Here is an 11,921-nt window from a genome sequence, read left to right on the forward strand (position 1 = left end):
CCCCAGTGCTTCAGCACAGCTAAAATGAACCTTAAAAATGAACCGATTTTTCCCTTTCCAGTGTAGGCTCAATGTGAAATAACTGTAAGCCACCTTGAAGGTGTGAAAGAATGGTAAATGCTAACGATGAGCGCTGACACAAGCGCCTGAGTGTGAAGACGTGCAAACGCCAGCTTCCGCTGTTTCAAGACATCAATGTGGATGCTCAGCCGTGTTTTCAAGAATTCTTGGAAAACTTTAAGCGCAGACCACAATGACTTTCTATTTACAAGAACAAGCTGGAATTTTAAGCTGGCACAATCTGGGATATAATTATGTCAGAGTGAAAAACTGTGACTTATGGAATATGTAATAAGACTGGAGTCTGCTGACAGTCACAAAATTCTGGACAAAAATGACAGTTCACTGACCTGAGAGGATCAGCAAACCAAAATCTCTTAACTCTGGTTTTCTCATCAAAAAAAAAAAAAAAAGTGGGCTGATAACAACCATCTTACGGGGTTACTGTGAGGAATGAAGGTGATGGACAGATGCAGGCACGCACCCAGTTCACATTTCTGCTTCCCTTTTGAGATTCCACTTTTCAGAAAACATCTTTTAGGAAACAGCCCACCTCAAAAGCTCTCCAGACTGGAGAAGTCCTTTCAGCGCACACAGTCCTTCGCTCTGCGCTTACGGGCTGCACCGTTTGGCCAGGAGGGCCGGGGCAAAGGCTTGGGTCATTCCTGCCCACTGACCCGTGGAGATCCTTAATCCCTGGACAGAAAAGACCTCGGCCAGGCCCCGAGGCTTCACGTGGCCAAAGGAACAATTGCAACTCGACTCCTCAACTCCTGCAGCCACATTTTTTCCCTCAACAACTTCTAACTGCACAGATGCACCCAGGGTTTCTTTATACTCTGAGCTTAGCCACCCTGGGTAAAAAATACTCAATGGGGAAAAAAAAAACAACCACCAAAAAAATACCATCTCCCTCCAGTCTGCAAACAATTACCAGGAATTATTTCCACGCAACGCCACCGTGGACCGCCCCATCCCTGTCCAGACACAGCAGTTTGGACAAGGCAGAACTCAACTAGCAAGAGCAAGGAGGCAGATGAAGTTACTGACACCATTTCAAATTCAACCAAATTCATGCTCATTTGACATCTGAAGGATGGGCGAATGTAACATAATGTCCCCTTTGGACAAAATGATGCCACCTGGGCTGGTGGAAGGAACACGTGCTAACCACCTTCCCAGGAGCTATTGGGGACTCACCCCACAACAACCCATACGCTCTTACCTGATTACCCCGTGATCCAGGGCTCAAATTTCCCAAACACACCAGAGTCAAGGATCCCGTCTGTTTGAAGTAGTGTTAGCAACCACAAACAAGTGAAACTCATCACCCCCGAGGCCCACCAACTGAGCACATCCTCCAAAAATATTAATTCCCTTCATTAAAAATAATAAAGAAAAAAAATGCACTGTGGAATTCTTAAAAATCAAAAAATCAGCCTGCCTATAGCTCACTCCTCAGGCATAACTAGTTGACACTAGGGCATCACGTATGTGAAATATATGAAAATCACGGCTACCTTTCGACTGGAGACGTGCAGATTTTTCCCGGTCTTAGAAGAGCTTTCAGCACGCGCGGGGCCCTAAGTAGCCGACAGAACATACAAGGTGTTAGTCTAGGTCTCTGCCATCTTCCCTCCGTCACACCTCGCTCTCCTTTACTGTGTCTTGTCACCCTAGTGATCATTATTAGCTACCATGCCGGGAGCCCTACTACGTGCCAGAAGCCTCAGAGATCCCTGATTCCCTTCTCTAGCTAAATTCTCTAAACCATACATCCAGCCCAGAGTTCATCCCTCGACTCCAAATCTGCATATCCAAATGCTCACCAACATCTTCACTTACAAGTCTCAAACTTAGCAGGTCCAAAAGTGGAATCACGACATCTTCTCAGCAAACTCACTCTACCTCTCCCGGACTCAGGAGCCTGTACTATCTTTCACCCACATGCTCAAGTAAAACAGATAAAAATCATCCCTGGTTCCTTACTTTCCTTCAAAACCTTTTCCCCACCCTACCAGGAACGCGACCACTTCTATTACCGTGCACGCGATTTTAAAAGCATGTACTGATTTCAGCCACTTCTCCCCACTTCACTGCCATCGCCCTGACCCCAACAGTCATCTTCCCTAGGGTGCACAGCTGCAAAACCCTCAGCTGTTTTCACTGCTCCCCATATATCCAGAGGGCAACGTCTAAACCCTCATCAGCTCCTGCCACTCCTTGCTCAGATGCCGGCAGTGGCTTCCCAGCACGCTTGGAAGGCTACGGGATCTGGTCTCTGCTTCATATATTTTATCTCCTATAGTTCTCCTCCCTCACCCCACCCCAGACACACGCACCTCCCTTCTCCTAAGCCTACCTCAAGCTCTCTGCACCTGCTCCTTCTGCTTGCAAGGCCCAGCCAACGACAGGCAGGCAGCTTTTTTCATTTCTTTTAGGTCTCTGCTCAAATTCCAAATCCTCAGAAAGGCCGCATTTCACCTCCTCAATTTCTACTATATACTCTTCATGTTCTTCCTAGAATTGTCACCATCAGACATCACCAAACTTGTCTGTGCACTGGTTTTTACTTCTGCTTTCCTCACTGGAATACGAGCTCCTCCATTGCAGCGACCACCTTTTATTCGTCCCTGAATCCCCGTAATTCAGAACAGTGGCAGACACACACAAGACATTCAAATATGTGCCAAATAAACTAACAATCAGCCCTGCTAGAAATATGCCCATTCACAAAAAAAGTTTCAGAGAAAATAATTTCCCTAAAGTCACAGAGCAAAATAGGTCACAAAATGCATTTGAAAAGGGCAGTATATCTGCCCATACCCATAAGGCGCTATATCTTATGCCATAAAACTGAACTATACATATAAGCTAAGAAACAAAAATGCAAAACAAAAATTTCAGATGACAGTGATCTTTTCGAGTTCATCCCAGAGTTTCCCACATTTTTCATGAATCTTATGTATAGCTAACACCTCCATTTTTTTTTAAATTCCCCACAGAATAAGGACTAAGCGACACACATTAAATGTTCAATTAATGTTTCTTGGATATTTATACCTCCAAAGACTTGGAGGATTCTGTAATGAGACTTTCAGCACCACCAAAAAGCATGTTTTTCCAGTAGACTTCAGTTTCTAGCCACAATGGAGCAAATGGATTCAGACTGGCCCCTACCACATCCCCATGCAGAAAAACGGACAAAACGTATGAGGCAATATCGTCTCGACACTGGGTAACAGACACCACCAGACCACACTCCCTAGCAGATGGCAAGGGGTGAGAGTCCACTCTGCACCAGCTCTTTCAGCCTGAAGGCACACAGTGACCCACAAGGCAATGGTGAGGCGGGTAGGGGAGGGAGGCGAAGCAAAGCCCTGGCAGTCAGGTCAAGTTGAGAAGTCAGACAGAAGAGTTTGGGGACGTGGAGAAGTCTAGAAACAGCAGAGGTGAAAAAGAAGGCAGTTGCATGAAGAAGGATCTCCAGAAACCAGCACAGAGGTCTCCCGGCATCTGATACTGGAGAGTAAGTCACACGTGTATGTTGTAAAAATCTATGCGAGCAAAGAATGACCCAAGAACCATAAGCTAAATGATCCCAGAGTTCACACAGGACTGGCTGACATTCACATTCTGAGAATCAGAGCACAATAATCTGAGTTCAGACTTTAGCACCACAATTTATTAGCTATGAGACCACAGCCACCTTTGAGATTGTTTCCTTATTCTAAAATGGGTTAATAATTCCTGCCTCAGGTTTTTGCATTGTTGCTGTTTTTAATTAAATAAGAAAGTGTAGTAAGACACATGGTATGACATCCGATGCAGAGGAGGTACACTCAGCTAATGTGAGTAAACAGATTTTTCTCAAAATAAAGAAAACAGGCAAGAAAAGATCAGATAACTAACTATACTAGCTTCTTCCATTCTCTGAAAATATTCTGACAATCTCTGTTCACCGCTTAGTGTGGTTTCACCTGACTTCAAGCATTGGTACTCAATGTGCCTCTGATTTCACAATAACTCAGGTCGAACAGAAAGTTCTGTGCGCTGAAATGTGTTTACAGTCTAGAATATTCCATGGCAAATATGTTGTAAAAGACAATGTGAAAAGAGTCAAAAGTAAAAAGCACCCATTTTCCCAAAGCAAAAGATTCAGAATGGCAAGAAAAACGGTAGAATATTTCGACTCCCTTTTATAAAGAAAAGCCAATAAATTTAACTGGTTCGTTTTCCCTTCTAGACAAAGGTACGAACTTTATCCAAACCACCTGCCAACCAATAGTTACAGTAACACAACATTTGCATAGCACTTTATCTCATGTTTACCACAACAGTTTACAGATGGCATAGCATTCATACTTAAATGTTTGGGGGGTTTTTTTGGTAAGTAAGGATACTAAGTTTGAGACAGATGAGGTGGCTCGCTCAAGGACACCCGTCAGTAAATGGGAAAATCTGGATGTGACGTGAGATGTGTCACCCCACGCCATGTGCTCCAAACAGAGGCCACCACCAGACAGGCATCTTGGGTTGTGTGAAACTCCTGACCTCAGTAACTCCTCCGTGCCTGCCTTCCTAACAGTTATCTACAAGGCTAATTCATTATAGGGTGACATATTCAAGTCCTACCTATTTAAGAAAAACCTATCATTTGAGGTGGTGAAGGCTATATCTATGGCCAACTATGAGGTGATATGATCATAATAGATGTATATAAAATGATATTTAATACATATAGCCAGAAGTGAAAATTCAAAAGGGCTATTTCCAACACCAGCATCTACAGAACGACAGAAACAGTAAATCCCTCACACCTTTACCTTCTCCTCACCCCAATACCCACATCACAAAACACACGGACATTTACCTTCCCCCAGGCTCTGAACAAAAGGAAAAGTATGTCACCGTCCACACAAACCTTCAGACAATGACAGTATCTCAGTACTAGGCTGGCTGGTCCATCTTACCACCAAGGACTGGAAAAAGGGTTATCTACTCATCTTCTACTTATCACGTCCACATGAAACCCCGGGTGGACTGCAAGATAGTAACTGTGAAGACAGATGAATGAAACACACCTCCTTCCATTGCCAGCCTCCTGCCCTCTCCACACTGAGAGGGAAGCCAGGAGCACAGCTTCCAAATGGATGCCGCCTGCCAGGAATAACCAAGCATGCTCAAGGGCACTTAAATGTTAACTTTAAAAGAAGAGAATATCAAAAGTTCATTCATCTCGTTTTGTCAGGGACTTTTTTCTCCCCTCAATCAGTGAGTCTGACCAAATAAAATGTTTAAAGACTTGCTATAACCTTTTGTAAGAAAACTAGTGGAAAGAGGAGGTTCAGGATACTAAATGTCCATTACAGGCCCATTTTTGAGAATGTCTATTCCATTTGACATTGTGAATATTCTGAGTTGTAGTCAATGAAATAATTCAATCTCTGCTTCCTTCCGCAAGTGGTAGCACCTTCAAAAGTCTGCTCAGGCGGCTGAACTGCACGAACAGGGCATTGCTTCTACCTTAAGCCAGCTGGAGAAATGCAGTCCTAATCCTTATCGATTATTTATCATGACTAAAGGAACAAGGGAAGTTGAAACTGACTAAATAACTCGGCTATCCTATTTCAGTGCTTAAAACAATTCATGTCTCACCATTTCCCGAACACTCCGGGTGCACAGAGCTCTACCCTACCCAGTCACTCCACAAGTCCCAAAGATAACAGGTGACTGAGAAGAAAAAACTGCTGCTTCTATTAACATTCAACTAACACCATAAAAAAACTGCATGTGACTAAGACCCAATGATCAGAAGGATCCATTCTCTCTGAAACGGCCAAGTCACTATGCTCAGAAGCATCGCTCTTAAAAATACTTTGGTAAGTCACGTAAAAATCTTATCATCACAGCTACTAGGTCACTGGCACCTACTGAATGCCAGGCACACCGGAGGTCCTTCACACATTTCCCTTTATTCCTAAGAGCACTGGAAGGAAGTCTGTCACCCCACCTTACACAGTAGGATACCCCAGCTTTGGGAAGGTACCAGGGATAAGCGCAAGGCCACAAAACCAGGCAACTGGAGAAGCACAGAGATGTGGCTCCAAAGAACACCTGCTTCTTCTTCTAAAGTGTGCCTAACCCCATTTCACAGTAGAGGAACAGGCAGAGATGAGCGAACGTGCCTGGCAGTCTTATCTCTCCCAAAAAGGGTGAACATGTCTAAATCAGAACCATTTTGAACCACAATGCACTCATCAGCTGAACCTCGCCTCAAGAAATCATTAACAAGCTCAAAAACAAAAGTCAGAAGTCCCGTCTAAGGTCAACTAAATTTCATCACAGATCCACAGATGAGCTGTCCTCCTGGACAAGTCCCCAGAGTTAGTGACTCTTTGTGAGCGGGTACAGAGCACCTCCCCAGTCCAAAGGCATACCCAGGCGCCTGCACTGTGTGTGAAGTCTCCTTCCTGCAAAGAGCTTGCAAAGGTAAAGAAGAAATAAGGTGAATCACAGTCTTCAAGGAGTTAACACCCTCGAGTCCAACTTACAAAATGCACAGTTCCCATCCGTCGGGCGAATAAATGAAGTGTGAGGAATCCTACAACAAAAGTATGCCATGTGCTAGCACAGCTCAGGGAAGGAACACAACTGCCCACTGGTCACCTAATATTGCTCTGTAGTATTTGTTTACATTATGTCCCTCCCTGACAACCCCTGGCAACCCCTGGCAACTTCCTCCCCCAACTCCCTGTATGACAAGGGAAGAAAGCCCAGTAAAAGCAAGGAGTGTGGCCCCTCAAATTGACTTTGTTGCTTTAGTTTTAAGAAAACAATGCTTTTAGGGCCTCCCCGGTGGAGCAGCAGTTGAGCGCTGGGTTGCGAAGCTGCCCGTGGCCTCTGCAGCGCCGGTTCGATCCCCGGCTGCTCCCCAGCCACCTGAGGAGGGTCCCACATGGCGCGCAGACCTCTCCTGCTGCCGGCTGCTCCCCTCAGCAGTGTCCTTCGGTCCCTCTGCCTGCTCTGCTCCCCGCTCTGGCTCTGGTGAATTCTCTCACCCTCCTGCGCTTCTGACTATACCCAGTGATTGTATATATAAATAATAAATCTTTAAAAAAAAAAAAAAAAACAATGCTTTTACACCATATGACATTTATCTTTGGCTTCATCAGGTGAAGAAAATGAGCTTTTCAAAGAAAAATGATGCGAGCAAGGGCCTCCCCCGTGGCGCAGTGGTTGAGCGCTGGGTTGCGAAGCTGCCCGCAGCCTCTGCTGCGCCCGTTCGATCCCCGGCTGCTCCCCGGCCACCGGCGAGGGTCCCACATGGCGCGCAGACCTCTCCTGCCGCCCGCTGCTCCCCTCAGCAGTGTACTTCGGTCCTTCTGCCTGCTCTGCTCCCCGCTCTGGCTCTGGTGAATTCTCTCACCCTCCCGCGCTTCTGACTGTACCCAGCGCATGTATAAGTAAGTAAATAAATAAATAAATCTTAAAAAAAAAAGAAAAATGATGTGAGCAAAACCAGAAAAACCCAAGGAGCTACTTCCCTGCATCACTCAGGTGGCAGGAGAAATCCAGCAAACTGACACTGTGGTGGGTGTCTCGAATGTGTCTTTTTCATGCAGCAGCAGGCCCGGGGCCTGAACTCCTGATATTAACATCTCTCGGTCAGTTTCACTGAGCAATCGACAACCAGCAGACATTTACACTCCTGTCTTCTGAAGAACTGAAACAGACACTCTCGCACGCGAACCCAAAGAAGCCCAATTCAGCAGAATCAATCCACCTAAAACCTGACCCCAAGGCTGGTATTTTCATGAAGATGCAAATCACCAAGCGACCACGAGGCAATGGAAGAACCAAGGCCCTGCGTGATCTCAGCTGATCCTAATTCCTTTACAAACTTGCAAAAAAAAAAAAAAAGAAAAAAAAAATCTTTCAAGAGCTGAAGCCTGTGGCCTGATCTGGGGGATCCACCGGTCCAGAGAGAGAATCAGCTTCTTCAGAAAATTAAATGGGGGGAGAAAAAGGAAAAAAAAAGGCGCATGGCTTTTCCTTTAGTTCTACGTGCCCGAGGCAACAAACTCTCAAAATAACCTCACCGAGGAGCGCAAACCCGAAGAAGGAGCACAAAATATTGCTCAACCGACCTCCATGGCGAATTCCTGAGTCCACAGAAGATCCAGACACTGGAATGGGCCAGAATCGATGTGCTGGAGGAACTAGTTGCAAAGGGAAAAAATAAACCTGCCTCTCCTCCTCTGCGGCTGGGCAGGACACCGTGAGGGTTTCCCCGCATTGTTTAAAAAAAAAAAAAACAAACTTCGCATGCTGTTTGATGCTGCACCCCAAAAATAAGTGTAAAGCTTGTTTTATGCCCCCCCCAAAATATTTTACTGTTCGTTTAAAGTATGGCTGCACTTGGGCGCAGGGCTGAGCCCGCTGCCCGGTGCTGAGCGGGCCCCTCCGGGGGTCCCCCGGATTCTGCGCGGAAAGGGCCCCCCAAGGAGGAAAGCGCCCCCCAAGGCGTGTTGACCCGGGGTCCCCGGGATCCTGGGGAAAGCGGCCCCCCAAGGCGTGTTCACCCCGAGTCCCCGGGATCCGGCGCGGAAAGGGCCCCCCAAGGCGTGTTGACCCCGGATCCCTGGGATCCTGCGTGGGAAGCGCCCCCAAAGGCGTCTTGACCCGGGGTCCCCGGGATCCTGCGCGGAAAGCGTCCCCCAAAGCGGAAAGCGCCCCCCAAAACGTGTTGACTCGGGGTCCCCAGGATCCTGGGGAAAGCGCCCCCCAAGGCATGTTGACCCAGGGGTCCCCGGGATCCTGAGCGGAAAGGGCCCCCCAAGACGTGCTACCCGCCGCGCCGGCCCGGGAGGCGCTCCCCGCGTCCCGGACCCGGCGATCCCCGAGGGGCCGCGGCTCCCCCCCCGCCCCGCCCCTGCCCGGGGTCCGGGCCTCGCGGCGGGCACCCCGAGAGGCGGCCGCGCCCCCGCCCGCGGCGGGAGCAGACAATGCCGCGGAGGGGGCGCGCGCCCAGCCGGGGCCGCCGAGCCGGGGGGCCGCGCGCCCCCTCCCGCCGCCGCGCGCCCCCGATCCCGGCCCCGCCCGCCCAGCGCCGCCGCGGGGGGCCCCGGGCTCGCAGCCGCCCCCCCGCGCACCCCCAAACTTCCCCCAACTCCGCCAACTAAGTTGCTCGCTCACCGTGCGGCGCCGGGGGCTCCCCCGCGGCCCGATCCGAAGCAGCTCCGCACCTCGCCGCGGAGAGGGGCTCGGCGGCCGCGGGGCGGGGGCGCGGGCGGGGGCGCGGGGCGCGGGCGGCGGCGGGCGGCGGACTCGGCGGTTCCCGCGGCGGCTCCCGCTCCTCGCGGACCCAGCGCCGCGCCCGCCCGCGCATGCGCCGGCCGCCCCGGTGGGCGGGGCGCCGGGAGAGCCCGCCCCCGGGGGAAGCGCGAGCGCCAGGGGCGAGCCGGGAGGGCGCCCGGAGCTGCCCGTCACGCTTCGGCAGCCAATGGGAAGAGAGCTGGGCTGGGGGCTCCGGTTGCTAAGGAGGCTGCGGGAGCCTGCCCGGCTGCAGCGCAGCTCAGCTCAGCCTGCAGAGAGAGGCTGCACCGGGGAGGGCCCACCCTGCCTCCCTCTGCTCCCCTCGCCCCTCCTCGCCCCTCCTCGCCTCCCCTCGCCTCCCCTCGCCCCTCCTCGCCCCTCCTCGCCGCCTCTCCGCCCTTCCTCTGCGAGCCAGGGCTTACCTGAGCGTGCAATCACGCCCACGCGATTTGCTCTCCAGTTCCCCCCACCCCCCCGCTTGACATCGGAGAGGGGGAGTTAGTGTCCTCTGTGCAAGGTGTGCAACAAGTGTTTCACTGGCACGCAGGGGGACACCGGCGGACGGGAGGACGGACGGACAGCTGGCTCTGTGGAGGCATCAGGATTGAGTCTGTGAACTTTTGGTTACTCTAGTGCCACAAAATTGTACAGAATTACCCAGGATCTCAGAAATCATCTGGGGGCTTTTGAGAAATAAAATGATGCTTTCACGACTTAATGTACGTGGGGGTGGGGCCAGCACGCAAGCCACTGTTTCTGGGGGTTTTTTTGGTCGAACCAAATAGTTGGAAAATCTGAGTTTACTTAAAGAGAAATATTGAATTAGAAAGGGAGACAGTGTGCCGTTCAAGAAGATGGACTTTGATTATGGTTTTGGGGGTGGTTTTGGGGACATATGGCTGGGAAGGAGCTGAGGGGTGCAGAAGTGTTCGGTATTTTGATCTAGGTGGTGGGTCACAAAGGTATAAGGTAAGTGAATATTCGTCGAACTGTACACTTAAGACCAGTGCACTTCACACATCTTACAGTGTGTTTGTCAGCGTCCTGGGACAGGACACAGGAGGAAAAAAAAAAGTTCAAAGGTACAAATGACTGTCCCCGGGGAAACCCAGGCAGGCTTCCTACCAGCCCTGAGAACCTGAGAGTGGGGTGTTGTGGGTGCTCCCTGCCTGCACCAGATGCTTCCATCGTCCAGGGCTCTTAATCTCAGCAATATTCCAAACCTGGAGCTGAAATAGCCTTCCTTGTAAGATCTGGATCTCACATGTGTTTCCTTCATCTCACAGAATTTAAAAACAAAAAGACACAAGGTCAACCATCCCCAGTGGTCCAGGTGAAGTTATTTCCCAGCCACTTCATCCTGCTTATCTCCTCCAGATGCACTCAAATCTGTCCTGATCAATATGTAAACGATGGCAGAGAGAGACCACAATAAGGAGGTGTAGGGTAAGTATCGGGCTTTTCTGCCCTCCTGCCATTAGGATTGATGATGGATCCCTGTGGTCCTAAATGCGCGCCTGATGGCGGGCACCTGGAGTAGGGTGTGGGCATACATAAGTGGATACACCTGGGCTGAGAGACTGGGCTTCTAAGGATGGCATCATGGGGGCGCCAACAGAGTGAAGGGAGCAGAGAAGCAGAGGCCATGAGAGAAGGCCGGAGAGCCCCGAGAGAGTGAAGACTTGCTGGGGACTGGGAGGCCTGCCAGTCTCCTGGCCCCCAGCACCCCTCCCTGCCGTGTTGTAAGGGGCAGGAATGGGCTCAGAGCAGGATCTCTATGATCCGAGCAGACGGGGTAAGGAGGAGAGAGTCCTGGAGCCCTCAGTGGCTTTTGCAGGCTTTTATTGGGATTCACCAGGCACACAGCAGGCAGGGGTGCTGGGGGGCCGGGAAGCTGGCAGGCCTCCCAGCCCCCAGCAAGTCCTCACTCTTTCTGGGCTCTCCTGTGTTCTCCCGTGATCTCTCGGCTTCTCTGCTCTCCTCATGGTTCTTTCTGCTTCTGCTGGCATCTCCGTGATGCCGCCCTTATAAACTCAGTCTTAGCCCAGGGGAATCCCATCTACATATGCCCACACTCTGCTCCAGGTGCCCGCCATCAGGCATGCATTCAGGACAAGGATCCATCATCAATCCTAATGGCGGGAGGGCAGAAAAGCCTGATATTTTTTTTTAACCTTACCCTACATGTGTACCTGGTAAATCCCAATAAAAACCTGCAAAAGCCACCGAGGGCTCCAGGACTCTCTCCTTTACCCTGTCTGCTTGATTATAGAGATCCTGCTCCGTCTCATCCTGCCCCTACAGGAGGTCACTCCCCAAATGAAGTTAGTCTCCTGCAAGGCGTAAGGGCTGTGCTAGAAGATCACTTGATTTTCTTTAGAGTCTGTTACAGGAACAGCAGCAAATTTTACCATGTGATCTTTTTGATGACTGCAGACCAAAATCCCCTGCTCCCTGCTTCCGCAGCATTTTCTCCTTTCTGGTAGCTACAGAAAATACTTAAGAGTCCAGCACTTTTTTTTTAAAGATTTAGTTATGCATAC

The 11,921-nt window shown here is 50.1% G+C and overlaps 1 protein-coding gene across 6 annotated transcripts in view; it reads right to left on the reverse strand.

Moving 5' to 3' along the window:
* The window catches only part of AKAP13 (A-kinase anchoring protein 13), a 252,783-nt gene extending 243,464 nt beyond the window's left edge, over positions 1-9,319 (reverse strand). For 5 of the 6 annotated variants that reach the window (XM_054694745.1, XM_054694744.1, XM_054694743.1 and 2 more), the window contains exon 1: positions 9,259-9,319. The gene's annotated coding sequence lies outside the window, so the exon portion shown is untranslated. Of the gene's footprint in view, positions 1-8,210; positions 8,510-9,258 lie in introns of those variants that run through there. The other variant, XM_037510032.2, reaches the window with a different exon arrangement.
* Between the last annotated feature and the right edge of the window lie 2,602 nt (positions 9,320-11,921).

This window comes from Talpa occidentalis, unplaced genomic scaffold (genome assembly GCF_014898055.3).
Source record: "Talpa occidentalis isolate TD23 unplaced genomic scaffold, MPIMG_talOcc4v2.1 talOcc4.14, whole genome shotgun sequence".
In the NCBI taxonomy this organism is placed as follows: domain Eukaryota; kingdom Metazoa; phylum Chordata; class Mammalia; order Eulipotyphla; family Talpidae; genus Talpa; species Talpa occidentalis.